This window comes from Astatotilapia calliptera, chromosome 4, assembly GCF_964374335.1.
Source record: "Astatotilapia calliptera chromosome 4, fAstCal68.1, whole genome shotgun sequence".
Lineage (NCBI taxonomy): Eukaryota > Metazoa > Chordata > Actinopteri > Cichliformes > Cichlidae > Astatotilapia > Astatotilapia calliptera.
Genome location: NC_137425.1, coordinates 27,003,012 through 27,015,751, shown reverse-complemented (window position 1 = coordinate 27,015,751; position 12,740 = coordinate 27,003,012). Strand labels below are relative to the sequence as shown.

The 12,740-nt window shown below is 42.9% G+C and overlaps 1 non-coding gene across 1 annotated transcript; it reads right to left on the bottom strand.

Moving 5' to 3' along the window:
• Positions 1 to 12,633: 12,633 nt before the first annotated feature.
• trnas-aga (transfer RNA serine (anticodon AGA)) lies at positions 12,634 to 12,715 on the bottom strand. The gene has a single exon. It is a non-coding gene; the product is annotated as a tRNA-Ser (tRNA).
• Between the last annotated feature and the right edge of the window lie 25 nt (positions 12,716 to 12,740).

The following is a 12,740-nucleotide window of genomic DNA, read 5'->3' as shown; positions in this document are numbered from 1 at the left end:
GTGCTGCAGTAAGCACGGTGTTGTCATTTTAATTTCATGTCTGGTCCTGTGTGCGTGTGTGCGTGCATGTTTACCGTGTTTGTATAACTGGTTTCTGTTTTCTTGTTCTCTGGATAGTGCCTTTCTCTCTGGTGTTTCAGTGTCTCCGACCTGCTATTTTGAGCCCCCAACCCCCTCCTGCCCCACCCTCTCTTTTTGGGGCCTGCCAGTCCTGCAGCGAGACAGTGTACATAATCCAAGATGTCCCATTCAGCAACACCCTTCCTCCACCTTCCTCCCGCATCAACCCACCTTCACCTTTCCCCTCACAAACATGGAACTCTTCTTATTTAAGTGTCTCTGCTTGTCTTACCTAATCATGTTGTTTTGGTTTTTGCCTTTTTTTTTTTCTTTTTTTTTTCCTTTTTCAATTTGCATTTTTTTGTTTTTTGTTTTTGTTTTCAATTAATAAAATGCAATTATTAAAAAATGCAAAATTTTTGTAGTGTGTTCTTCTGTATTTGAAATTCCACAGGAACACAAGTTGTTGTTGTTGTTGCCTCAGAAATTCACTCAAGTATAGAAGTCTGGACAAGAGCAATGACCACTTGTACAAAGCAGACTTACTATGCGTTTGCTTTTTTCCTGGCATACACAGTGGCTGCACTCAAATTAAATATGGCCTATAAAACTGAGGTTACCCTTTGTGAGTAGCCCCTGTGAGCCAAAAGCACAAAAGACAATCCCCACACAACTGTTCAAACCTGATTACAAGGGGCAGCAAATCATAAGACATAGCTTGTTTCAGATTGGATTAAAGTGATGCTCCAATCCCAGCAAAAAGTATAAATAAATAAACAAGGACAATTTTGAAGAGTAAACAATGAAATGCTGCTCTAATAGTCCAAGAATGAAAATGAGTTGGCAACAAAACTTGTCGGTGCTAGCAAAAGCCCACAGTCATCCTGCTGCTTCACATCTTGCAGCGCCTCTGCGGCAGAAAAGCCTTGCATGCAAAGTTCCTCCATGTGCAGTCGTGTCAACTTGCATCAACAATAAAAATAGAAAATGGCAGCAGTGCCGCAGGAACGCAAGCATTTCCTGAATTGAGTGACACAGCCACATTTTTAATACACATTTCCCTGCTCTATCTTCATTTAAAGACATGACACGTCTACACAAATAGTTGGATGTGCTGCTACTGGATCACCACAAGTTTGTCAAGGAGTTTGATCAGAACCACAATCATCTTTATTTTGCAAAGTTTATGTGGTGCAGCAGCTTTGGTTACATAGAGAAGTAGCACTCTTAAAAAAAACACATGATGGTGATATCGATCTGCTCGTTTCAATAATTTATTAGAAAACTGAACTTTAATTTTCTAAATTGTTGCAGGTTGAAACACCTACGTGTTGTTAGAGACTTATAATGTAGGTGGTAACGGCAGTAAGTGTATATCTGTATGTATCTGTATTTTCAACCTGCTGCTGAGTAACCCACATCACAGACTGACTTATAACAACAAAAATAGCATTTTGTTGTTTTGTTCTTGTTTTGTTCTTGTTTTGTTTTTAAACTAAAGACTGCCTATAAAAGATGCCCATGGCTTCTATCTTTAAAAGATGCAGAAGTGACTCAAAGATGCATTTTTCTAACAAGGGGTTGACAAACCTATTTGTCACTTCATGTACGACCTTTAAACACAATCCTAAAATGCACCACAAAGCTGGATATGTTTTAGGGATTGGCTTCTCTGTGATTGACACTGTGCAAACACTCATTAGTCTTGACCTGTCAGCAGAGCAAACCCTCATGCGTCACGCTCGATTTCAAAACAAGCAACGGTGGCTACGCCCATCTTTTATATACAGTCTATACTTTTTTACCATAAAAGGCTATCTTTGTGGCACGAAGTAGCAAATACAGGACAAAGGCACGTGGCGTTTTCCTTTGTTTGTGGTGTTTCAGGTGGCCCTGCAACAGGCTGGTGACCTGTCCAGGTTGTACCCTGCCTCTCACCCTGTGACAGCTGGGACAGGCTGCAATGCTGAACTGGATAAGCCGAAGAAGATGGATTGATGGTGTTTTATGTTCTTTAACTTTTCTTTCAAATGTTATTTTTGTGCTAAAAATAGCAAACATTTCAGACCTAAGACTGTATATAAACGACAGGTAAAAAAAAAAAAAACACTATTGCAGAAATGCCTTAAACTTGCATTCAGTCAGCCAGGCGCAACATGTCAAACTGTGGAGAAGTCGTGAAAATGACCCTCAGCTCCCTTGATCTACAGTACTGCGCAAAAGTCCAGAACCACCCCGTATTGTTTTATATTTTCCTAAGAAAATGGGAGATACATGCAGCGATTCATTGAAACATGCAAACATACATGGAAATACAAATACAGAAGAAGCCCAAGCCATGATATAGCCTCCAACGTGTTTTACAGATAGCTGTGGATGCTTGCTGTTGAATCTTTCTCCTGACCACCTGTAGGAAGAGTTCTATGGTGTCTGCAATTCTAAAACACAACAGTGGTTTGCCTCCTGAATTTCTTGACCTTGTATGATTCACAGATTGGTGTTAAATGGCTTAACAAACATGTATTTTAATGCATAATTTTGTGTTTTATGATTACATAAAGAGTAAAATAGAAAATAAAGCAGTATACAATATGAGCATGCAGAATCCCTTGTCACTGCTGTTTCCCCCCACCACCACCACCACCACCAAAAAAAAGGGAAACCACTGGGTGAATTCCATCTTTAATATACAGTCTTTGGACTGTATCTATGACTAAATAAATGTGCAACATAAGGTCAAATTTTATAATTTACAAATTCAAGTTTTCATCTGTAAGAGAGAAATGTGTTATGCTGACCAATATGACATGCTGTACTTTTAACTTTTAAACTTGCTTAATGTTTTAAATAGGGTTTTTTCCCCATCTACATTCAGGGCAAGTGGTTTCTCTGCATGTCACTGCAGTATGATAATGAGCTTGCAGACCTGAAACTTGCTATGAGAAACAGATCGCAGTGGCAGGCCCACTTTGATTTTCAGCAGATTGTGCTGTAACTCGTTACGACTCACTGAAATCACAGATTGTTTTATCATCTGTGAATGGGTGTTAAGCATTTATTGGAACCTCAGAAGGAAAAAGCAAACAACGACTTTTTGAGGGTTGCATTCATCAGTACTGATGTGGAAAAGAAACCCGATGTCATACTTAATGAACAGATGTTATTTTTAGACTTTCCGTGCATGCTTGAACTGCAGATAATACAGACTGCAAGTTTGGTGCACGATTCATGTAAACTATACAGGACAGTATGTTTGAAGTGTGTTGTTGTTGTTGTTGTTGTTGTTGTTGTTGTTGTTGTTTTGGTGGGGGGAGTGGAAGCAGCTTAAGATTCACTCTGCCAGAATGTAAAGACAGGGAAGACCAATAAGTATTAGAGCATGTAAGAGTGTGAACTGTTGCCTATCTCTATGTTGGCCCTGAGATGCACCATTGATCTGTCCAGGGATTGGCACCAGCTTCAATGCCAGCTTATTACATTATTACTACTGAGGAGCATCAAATTTTAGGGGGTGGCCAGTGCCCCCTCTGGTCCCCCCTTGGTGCCGCCCCTGTTCTCCATCATTCCATCAGACCTGTTGATAATACTGTTGGGAATCCTTTGAGAGTCCAGAATCGTGGCAGTGAACCAGTCAGTGAGTTTCTAAGAACGGGTAAGTCAAGACATTAGGCCTCATTTCACTGTAAAGCTTTCCAAATGTCTTTCTGTTTCCTAAGGCACTGATGACGCGGCCGTGTCAGTTGATCTTTAGAAGCAGTGAGGAGGAAGCTCACAATTTTATTTCTCTCAGAGAGAGAACCCCGGGGTGCTCTGCGTGCAGCTCCCTGCTGCAGCCCGGCGAGATCTTTAACAGCACGTTAGCCACGGTCTGCTGCTCTGTCTGCTCCACATTTCGACTTGTAGCACTCAAGAGTGCCACTTAAGCTCTTCCCTTCAGTGTGGCTCCTCTCTCAGCCTTCAGGTTTTTTTGGGGGGGTTGCCACAGACCGCCTTAAACAGACACTGTTACATCAACGCTGCTGGCCTCTTTCTAGCCCGCTCAGCTGGAATGCATCCCAGGTCTAGGATAGCGTCCCGCTCCAATGCATCTATTCATCTTTCTGACATTTACCAGTTATGAAGCCTGATGAGACGCTCGCTCTGCCACATCTGTTGACCAGTATAGCGACTAAAATAAAGTGAATGTCAGGGTTTTTCTGCTGGGTATGTGTATGTTTAAACCTTATACAGTTATAGGCCACTCAGAATTCTGGGAGGCCTTTCAAAAAGTGTAGGGCCTGAGTACAAACTCTGCCCCAGGGGGTTTGGCCTCTCATGCTTGACAAGGCTATTTGCCATATGGTGCTGCTATAGCAGGCGACAACAGCAGCGTCAGCTTCAAAGGCTCTCTGCTCTGCTCTGTGGACGCTTTATCACAATTTGAGGATTTACAAGTGAGGAGCACATGTGACCTGTTTGTGCCATTCTGAGCATTACTATTAAACTCTGTCTGAATACGCGTGTGCATTGGCATAGTTGTTCTTAGATAGATTATATATTTGTGTGTGACTGGATTTGGCCGTTTGAGGAAATGCATGACAGAGAGATATGCAATTTTACGTGTAAAATACACAAAGCTTATCATCCGATCTCGTAGCTTTTCCCCTGTTTAGGTTATTTGCATAGGGCCACGTAGCGTGCTGCTTTAGTAATGAATGGCGTGCCAGAAAGATCTACAGAATGCATGACTTTGGCTCGGCCTCATTTGTCTTTTTGTGGATATAAAAATAATCCTTTGGTATTATTCGTTTTTGGGTTTTTTTCATTGCAACTGTCTCTAAGATAAAAATGAAAGGGAAAACAACCTGAAACTTTACATAATGTAATGTGACCTTTTAAAAGACTTAAAAAAATTCCAGTCGCCAAACTAAATCCTAAAACCAGACCACGTAGTGATGACCTCGGAGTTACTGGCATGACACATGGATATGACTGGCTGACATTTTGACATGCTATTATGCAATATTGCAAGCAGAAGCGGTCGTTTTCCTTTCCTCTGTGGTTTTGTGGTGCTGTGCTGTTGTTAGCTTTTGGGCACCACTTCTGGTATTTTGGGGTGGAAATGCCTGGCAGATTTGGTGGAAAACATGCATTTTGTTTTTTGTTTCCATAATTAATAAAAAGTACAAGATTTTTCACACGAAACTGTACAGTTGTCATTTTAAGCCTGCTTCATTGTATTAGAATAGTATTTGGCCATATTATTAGGTAATTTCAATGTTGTTACACATATAAATACCTTTTATTCCATATAAAAAATCTGTAAAAGTAGAATAAAGAAAATAACTGTATTTTAAATAACTGTCCCATAAAAATAGAGATTTTTATTGCTGCAAGTTTCCATTATTTTACTGAACTTTTCTTGCTCCCCAGCTGGCAGAAAAATAAAATTTTTACAGGTGATTTTTGTTTTGTTTACTTTTTTTCCCCCAACAGTGCAGGAGGAATGAGGAAGTATGATACACGGTCTGCCCAAGGCTATGAACCAAATGGGGTTTTAGATTAATTTGTTAAACTGAGTTAAAGAGCAGCTATTAATAATGTAAAACTGAGCGCCAGTCTGCTGAGCTCATCAGAGCCTTGTTTGCTCTGTGCTTACTGTTTACTGCTGTTAAGAACACCTGAGTGGGCAGCGGTCTGCCAGACAGATGAAGTTAAATCCCATGGAAATAGAATAGAATGCCTTTACTGTCACTATATGTAACGCGCGGCGGACACTAAAGCGGTCGCGCCAGAATGTCATGCTAAAAAGAAAGATTCTTTAAAATACAAGGGGGAGCAAGCGAGTCAGATACCACGGGCACAGAGAGGAAGCAGGTCTGATCAGAAACAGTTTATTACTAGGCCAGGGAGCACAAATAAAACACCCTTAAAATGTACATAATAAAATGTTTGCTCTCTACTAAAAACAATTCTAAAACCCATAAAACTACCATTTTCTACATTCACTAAAACCCCCCCTGCTATAATTAGGCCACATGTTCATTATGGGTCCATCAGCAGGCCAGGAATTCCTCCTTTAGAGCAGAGTCCACGCCAGCCCCGTCTTCAGCAGACAAGAAAGAGCCACCCATCTTCTTGTCCTTCCGCTGGCCCATCACTTCCCAGCCCGGCTTGCGTTCTGCACCCGAATCCATGATGCGACCACCGCCACAGCTCCCCTTGCGTCGGTGTCCTGCAACATAACAAATAGGGGCCAGAACAATGGTCCCAGAAGCGGCCCTGGCTCATGGCCATGGTGACCCTCTCCCAATCCAGCTGCACCCAGTAAACAACAGTAGAGACCCTACTCACAAATGCAGGCAGAGGTAAACCTCTGCCCTGCTGCCAATCACACGTGTTGTCTCTTACTGTTGCCGTTCCATGAGGTCAGGACTTGGTCGCCGCATCACACTGGCCATCTCGCATTAACCTTCCAGTCTGGGGCCTCTCTCCTTCAGTGCTCAGCTAGCCTGTTTTTAAAAGGTCTTTACACAGCTGATAGGCCACCTCTGGACACACCCCTGCCTCAGCAGGTGGTCCCTATCAGCTAATTTGTCCCATGTGCAGCCAGTCCACAGTGGATAAAAACCATGTCACATAAAACACTAAAAACCATGCAATAGAAACAGAATAAAACCATGCAAATAAAACACTCATAAATAAACACTAAAAATCAGAATAAAAACAATATACAAGATAAATACAAATTTCCACTGTGTGACATATACAGTTGTACAATGAGATACAGAGCATCTCCTACTCAGTGTAAACATGCTGGGGGGGGGGGGGGGGTACAGTTCTGCAGCGCTATATACATATGGACAGTATTAACAAAGGGAAAAAGTAAAATGTATATAAAATGTACAAATATACAAGCCGTTTTTAAAAAAAAGTAATATGTAATAAATAGTGTTGTGTATATACAGTTGAGTTATTGCACATAGAATTGGTATTGCACAGTGGTGGTCCATAGAGGAAGTGGGAAGAAAAATTTTTTTGGGGGGGGGGGGGGCTGTGTTATCTGTGCATGTGTGAGTTCAGGGTGGTTATGGCTTTGGGGAAGAAACTGTTTTTGAGTCTGTGGGTTTTTGTGCTGATGCACCTGTAGCGCTTCCCTGAGGGAAGCAGGCTGAACATGTTGAAGCCAGGGTGGGAGCTGTCCTTGATAATGTTTGCTGCTCTGGTGAGGCAGCGGGAGGAATAGATGTCCATCAGGGAGGGGAGAGGGCAGCCGATAAACTTTTGTGCTGTCTTGACCACACTCTGAAGCCTCACTCTATCCGCCTTGGTGCAGCTGCCGTACCATACCGTGATGCAGTAGGTTAGCAGGCTCTCAATGGACGAGCGGTAGAAGGTCAGCAGCAGGTTGGAGTTCAGCTTGTACTTCCTGAGGACTCTCAGGAAGTACAAGTTGGAGTTCAGCTTGTACTTCCTGAGGACTCTCAGGAAGTGCAGCCGCTGTTGGGCCTTCTTGACGACCGCTGAGATGTTGTCTGTCCAGGAGATGTCAGCAGAGATGAGGACACCAAGGAACCGGAAGGTGTGGACCCTCTCCACACACTCCCCGTTGATGTAAAGGGGGGCCAAGTCAGTGCTGTGTCTCTTGAAGTCAACAATGAGCTCTTTGGTTTTCTTAGTGTTCAGTGCCAGGTTGTTTTCTGAACACCATGCTGCCAGCTTCAGGACTTCCTCTCTGTAGTCTGCCTCGTCTCCCTTCGAGATGAGTCCGACTACCGTGGTTTCATCAGCAAACTTGATGATGAGAGTGTTTTTGTGGGTCGAACTGCAGTCGTGGGTGTAGAGAGAATACAGGAGGGGGCTCAGCACACAGCCCTGTGGGGAGCCGGTGCTCAGTGTGCAAGTGGAGGAGAGATGAGGGCCGAGTCTTACAGTCTGGGGCCGGTTTGTGAGAAAGTCCTTAATCCAGGCACATGTGAGAGGAGGGAGGCCAAGAGTGACCAGTTTGGTGATGAGGATGTCCGGGATGATTGTATTAAAGGCTGAGCTGTAGTCCGCAAAGAGCATTCGGACGTAGCTCTGCCGCTGCTCTAGGTGACTCAGCACAGCGTGGAGGGCTGTGGCGATGGCGTCTTCTGTGGATCTGTTTGCACGGTATGCAAACTGGTGGGGGTCGAATTCTGGGGGGAGGTAATCCTTGATGTCCTGAAGGACTAGTCTCTCAAAGCATTTCATGATTACCGGTGTGAGGGCCACAGGGCGGTAATCATTCAGGCTGGAGATGGGAGACGGCACTGGGATGATTGTGGCTGATTTTAGACAGGATGGGATGGCTGCCTTATCCAGTGAGAGGTTGATCTCTGTGTAGGCATCTGACACGAGATGAAGTTATCAGATCCCATGTTTCATTAGTGTATGTATTTATCTGGCATGCAAAGGCTGACACTTTCCACTCCACTCCCTGCTGGCATCACAGGTAAATGACATAAGCTCCCACATGTTCCTGCCCCGTGGGGACTTTTATGGCTGCGCTAAGTGGAAAACTGCAATACAAAAGTTGCATTGAAAGCCTGCACTTCCCAGCACCTCCAGAACAATATGTCATATTCTGCTGTAACGTAATGTGGCATTTTGTTTAACCACTCTTCATGCAAATATCGCCTGTGTATTGCAAACATTGGTTTCTTTGTGCCCATGCCAGCGTGTTAATGCTGCCGCAAACTATCTCACACTTCAACTTTAGATAAGTACAAGATGTGGTTTTACTTTATATCATTGTAACACAGCTCCGGATAATTATCCATACTTTTTAAATCGAAGGATTTTAAATTATTGGAACTCCTCCATCCACAATGTATGCTGAGACCATTTTTTAGTGTGTGACTGCCACCTACTGGTTAAAAGCGGCTATTTATTCTACATGAGAAAAAACAAGGTGTACCTTTATTTTATCAATTTCAACTCTAATGCTCACCTCCTATGTAGACCTTCTAATTTACATCCTATTAATAACCATTCTAATTCATAATTCTTATATATTGTTTATTTTATACGGTCTGAAATATATATTATTACATCTATAAAATGCAAAATATAAATTTTTCTACACCAAGCAGTTCCCATTTTTAGGGATTGTCACTCAATGGTTTATTGAGTCGCTCCTTGGTGCATTTTGCTAGTGTGCTTATAAATACTTATCTCCTTCAAAGCTCCACGTGATGTTTGATTCGGTGACACCATGTTGCTCGGTCCCTGTACTGTAAGTCAGCAAACAATGTTAACTGCAACATTTCAACTGTGGTGTCTTAAAGAAAACAGGGCTCATTGTCCTGAAGGCAGGGATTCACTGGTAATCAGACATACCGACTCACTTTTGGACCGATGGGCACCGATAGCAGCCCATTCGTTCATTTTCATTACTGACACTGGATTGCCCAATCAAATCTCTTCACGCGACCGGCCCCTCCCCTACCTTCGCTTTGCTCTGACGCACCTTGTCGAAACAATTTAGTGAGAAAGAATTGGCGAAAAGATGGAGTTGAAAAACTGAGAGAAAACAATAAGAAGAAACTAATAATTGATGTAGCAAAATGTGTGGAATTAACCGACATGTTAGCTGGACCAGCAGTAGTACCAGCAACCAGAGGTGGGAATTAACAAAGTACAAATACTTTGTTCCTGTAATGAAGTAGAATTTTCAGGTACTGTACTTTATTTGAGTATTTATTCACGGATACTCCATACATTTTAAAACAAATATAATAAAACACAACACCATCACAATAATCTAGCTAAGTGTAAATTACAGTAAATACTAAATATTGAATGTTATTGTGCAGCATGCAAGACTGACAGTGCACAATGTGCTTTGAGGTAGCAGCCAAGAAAGGTGTAGTTTGTGTCTGTGAACACCCGTGCATACACCTGTGTGCACACCTGTGTGGATGAGCGTGCTTGTATTCAAAAGGTTTCTCCATGTAACGATCTGCTCGAGCGTATGAGGAACCATAGCCCAGTCCCCCAGCAAATGAAGCAGGCATGGAGGAGATCCAGGCCCCAGACATCCAGAGGCCCTCAGAGTGCGAGAGCCCAAGGAGGACCATCAGAAGGGCAACCATGCCACCCTCCTAGGAAGAGCTGAGGAGAGCCCCAGACGAGGGGTCACCTAGCAGCCACGGTGCAGAAGCCAGAGGGGGCTGCAGTGACGTGCCCACGGGCTCTGCTGGCAGCCAAAGTGGACCCCAGAGGCCAGAGGCCCGACCTGACATATAGACACAGACGTACAGGCACACACAGACACAAATGTGCATTCCCACCCTCATGCAAACATATACAAATACTCGGCACCCACCCAACGTGGAGACAGACACAAATGGACACTGTACACACAATCACATTCCCCAAACATACTCTATGCCCCAGGTCAAGGGGGAAACCGCACCTATAGACCCAGGAGATGTTACCCTTTTCCCTGGGGTTGAGACAAGCAGACGCTGCTGGCTCCGTAGTAGCAAAGAGACCCCGCATCCCAGACCCCAATCAGACAGCCAACTGCTCCTCCCAGTCCCTCCGCCCCAATGGCTAACAGAGAATGGGGGTGTGTGAAGAGCCTCCCTCTGCCAGCTGTAGTGTTGCTGCATGCTGTTCTAAAGTGCATTTAAAAGACTCGAGGGCAATGTGGTTCCTACCAGAGTGCAGCAGGTGTCAGCACGGCCCCTCCTGAAGACCTTCAATGTCTGCATGCATTTAAAATTGAGAAGTGGGCACCGGCGCCAGATGTGAGGTTGAATACACAGAGCTTTCTCTGGACGCCATATAACATGCCCACCCCCAAGGCCCTATATGTATGTGTTATGAGTGTGAGTAATGTGGATGTCAGGGTTGTGGAATAAAATTTATGTAGCATTTATGGTCAGGGGTTAAAGTGGGCGAGTGAGTGCAGGTGTCCTATGTTGTAGTCAGTATCCACTGCAGAAGAGGAGGAGCACAAGGGAAGTGAGGTTTCACTACAACATAATGTTTCAGCTGTTTTTCTATCGGCTCAAAAAACTGTGTCACAGTGTGTTGGTAGCTAAAGCTCCAGCTTTACCTTTTATCTCACAGGGGCATAAAATAAAGAAAGCTAACTTCACTATCAAAGAAAGCTAACTTATCTATCAGGCCGCAAGAAAGACAGGACCTGGGGGGAAGAAGAGAGGTTAGATTTAAAGATAATGACTGCTCAGTGATACCTGATAAACTGCTAAAACTATTTTTTATCACATATTTGATTTGTATGTGCAATACTAGCTTTGTGTTATTCAAAAGCTGCATGAAAATGCTGTGTAGGTTTGTGCAGGCTAACAGATTAGTTTGCAGTAGTGTGGTGAATTCACAGTAAAGCACTGCGATGGACTGATAGACAGTGGCTGTGGTGGTCAGTCTTTGGTTACATCATAAAGCAGATAATGATCTACATTTAGGCTGATGATGCTTAGATTCATTTACTGAATTGAATCGTTATACCAACGTATACTGTCTAGTATAAAGACACTGTACAGTATAATGTTGGTGTAGGAAATGGAACTCAGTCGAGAAAACTCTGAATCATCTGCTTACATCTTGTTGAATTCAGTTGTATAAATCCACAAAGAGCAGCAGGTTAGCTGATCACAGTATGAGTTGTTTGTATTTTCCCCACACCGAGCCACTGCAACAGATCTTTGTGTTCCCACGAAATGTTCAAATCTCACTGTGACCGTTCTCATTTTTCTGTTTAGATGGCAAAGTCACATTCTGCAATGTAGGCAACAGAATATATATTCTGTTAAGATGAGTATATTCATTAAAAATAGAAATTAAATTAAAGTGGTAGTGCCAGCCAGATGTTTGTAGCTGTGGGTGTCTGGACTTTTAAAGCACTTTTAAGAAAGTTAATGTTCAATTTTAGAGAACGACTGGATGGTTCGAGTAACAGTATAATTTTAGCACTTACAGATCTGACAGTGAGTGGTTCCCGTTACTCATCCAGTCTCAGAAAGCACTGGTTAAAGTGTTTGTGTATTTATTGATTTATTTTAAGTAATTGTGTTTTATGTATATTATGGTTTTATATTTTTACAAATGCTTTATATACTTATTTATATACATATATATATTTAATGGTTTATACCTTGTGTCGTGGGGGGGGGGGGGGGGTAGTTGTGTGTCTGTTTCTTGTTTCTTGTCTTGTTTTTATGGACATGAAGTCTGCCAATAAAGATTGAATTGAATTGAATTGAATAACATTTACATTCTCATGTACCACTATTATTGTTGTCTCATCAGATAAAATGACAAAAAAAATCCCTCAGAATTTTAAACTACAGCATCCATCTGCGTGTCCGCATGTGCAAACGATTCAAAGTTCCGAGTTTTATATGTGATGTGCGATTTGTTAAAGTGCGGTGGTTATGAGAATCACTGTGTGGCGGGGCGCTGCATTTCATTAAGCGCGTGTTCTGAACGCGACACGTCGTATTCAAATGGCTTGATTTTCGTGAAAATTCTCCGCTTTTGTGCCACGGCATGAGGTAATACACGTCGAAGATATCTTTGTTGAAATGAAAAAGATGACGTTGTCGGCAGGATTCGAACCTGCGCGGGGAGACCCCAATGGATTTCTAGTCCATCGCCTTAACCACTCGGCCACGACAACTCGTACATCCCAATCACACAGACGT